Consider the following 2,475-nt stretch of genomic DNA (forward strand, 5'->3'; position numbering starts at 1 on the left):
TGCGTTCTCTGTGAAGTCTCATTGGTCAATTTAATTTCATGACGTCACCCCACCACCACCACCGTCCGCCACTTGGATGACTTTTAATTGAAATGCAGGACTAAATTAATTGGCTTGTGAAGTTAATTCTCAAAGGGACTTGCACTGTACTGGATGTTAACGTAGGGTCACGGGGTACTCTTTCGCTCGTGCCAACGGATCTTCTTTACTTAAAACTACTACTAATAATAGATAAATTGAGTACTATATACAAATAGTGTTCAGTATATAAATCATTACTAGTGCGTACTAGTACTTGTAGTCACTATATACAAAGCGTAAAAAGGGTGACTTTCATGAACAAATAGAAATACAACAGATGCCTTAATTTGCAGTTTCTTGCTTTTACAAGTACAAAAATGTTCTTTCATTTTTGTCCATTTACAAATACCGACTATGTAACGTGATGACATACACCCCCTTCACTTGTCTTGTTGGTGTTTTCCTATTTGTTTAAGTAATTTTTTTTCTAAAATTCTTTTTTACTGAACATTAGCTTATTTGTACAGGTTTGTACAAATGGTCAGTAAAAAGAAAGACAGCGTATGAAAATAGTCAATGTTTTTGTTTGAATAGCTGCCGATAAAGTTCACTGTATCTAAACAACTGCACGATGAAAGGCAGGCTATTTTAAGTGACGTTCAGTTTGCTATGCGTTTTTATGGCAACCTTTTGAATATTTGAAAGGATTAGGAGAGGACGGTTCAGTTGTGCGTGTTTGTGTGTGTGTGTGTGTGAGTTTGTGTGTGTGTGTGTGTGTGTGTGTGTGTGTGTGTGTGTGTGAGAGAGAGAGAGAGAGAGAGAGAGAGAGAGAGAGAGAGAGAGAAGGGAGAGAGAGAATGTAATTTAACGCAAGAAAAGTTGAGAGAATGGAAGGAGAGAATTTTTGGACATATTTCACGTTCTTAATAAAAAAAAAAAAAAAATAATAATAATAAAGAGAAGAAGAATTATTTTGCGAGTGCATTCAAAATATTAGCTGATAATAACTCAAACCGAGAGAAAGATGGGTGTCTTCAAGGAAGTGCTAAGTACCCAAAACGTGCCTAAATCACTTCCTCTCTCAATCTACCTATTCATTACATTTTTCTCTAATCTGTTACATAATCCCTCAAGATGTTTGTTCAACTCATCGAATATGAAAGGAACACCCGAGCTTTATAGCCGCTGTCATTAGCATCGTCCCTTTTGATATTGACCGCCGTTGATTTGCCCCGACAAGTCTCAACAGTGGTAATCTTATTACATTGACGGAGAAGGAGGGGTCGAGCACTCAAATCATGCTGATTGTCAGTAAGCCCGTTTCTGCTTTTAGATATGCGCTTTACGCTCTGCATAATGTAATGGAGTGGATCACTCTTCTGGTCGGTCAGGCAGGTAGTATTTTCCTAAAGCAAATTGACCAAGGCCGTTTACAATGAACCTTAGTAGACTAACATTTATATGCAAGACTCTATGACCATAGCTTCTTTCTTGATATACTGCAAGCATAACCATATCACTGGGGTGTGGCTCTAGTGCGTGTGTGTGTGTGTCTGTGTGTGTGTGTGTGTGTGTGTGTGTGTGTGTGTTTGCGTGTGTGTGTGTGTGTGTGTGTGTGTGTGTCTGTGTGTGTGTGAGTGTGTGTGTGTTTGCGTGTGTGTGTGTGTGTGCGTGTGTGTGTGTGTGTCTGTGTCTGTGTCTGTGTGTGTTTGCGTGTGTGTGTGTGTGTGTGTGTGTGTGTCTGTGTGTGTGTGCGTGTGTGTGTGTGTGTCTGTGTGTGTGTGTGTGTGTGTCTGTGTGTGTGTGCGTGTGTGTGTCTGTGTGTCTGTGTCTGTGTGTGTTTGCGTGTGTGTGTGTGTGTGTGTGTGCGTGTGTCTGTGTGTATGTGTGTGTGTTTGCGTGTGTGTGTGTGTGTGTGTGTTTATGTGTGTGCGTGCCTATCCCCGTGCGAATACTGTTACGTGCACATTTATTATTAAAGTTGATTTCATTAATAAAGCTGAAGAGAGTGATATTTTAAGCAAGAATCCATAACCATTGTTATTTAAAAGACGTATTAAAAGCAGAGACATACAAGGCTATGTCTGTGTGTGTGTGTGTGTGTGTGTGTGTGAGTGTGTTTAAGAGCGTGTATGACCGTACGGGTGTCCTTGTATTTTTCTTATAGCTTTTTCAATGTAGATTTAATATTTGACACATCTTCTATTGAACTCTACCTGTAAACATCACTGTAACACAAACACACTTATGCAGACGCTTTGCGTTACACTCAATTGAAACGTCTGAAAGGACGGTAGAAAACCATTGTAGTAGATGTTCCGAATGCCGTGCATTCCAAGTTGACTCACCTAACACACTCTAACATAAAAGCGTTGGATTTGTATCGAAACCTGGGGTTTGGTTGAATAAAAGTATAAGCCTGGGGCTATGAGTTAAAAGTGTTATGGCAAAATG

Source organism: Lingula anatina, chromosome 8 (genome assembly GCF_051362555.1).
Source record: "Lingula anatina isolate TDL-2025a chromosome 8, LinAna3.0, whole genome shotgun sequence".
Classification (NCBI taxonomy): domain Eukaryota; kingdom Metazoa; phylum Brachiopoda; class Lingulata; order Lingulida; family Lingulidae; genus Lingula; species Lingula anatina.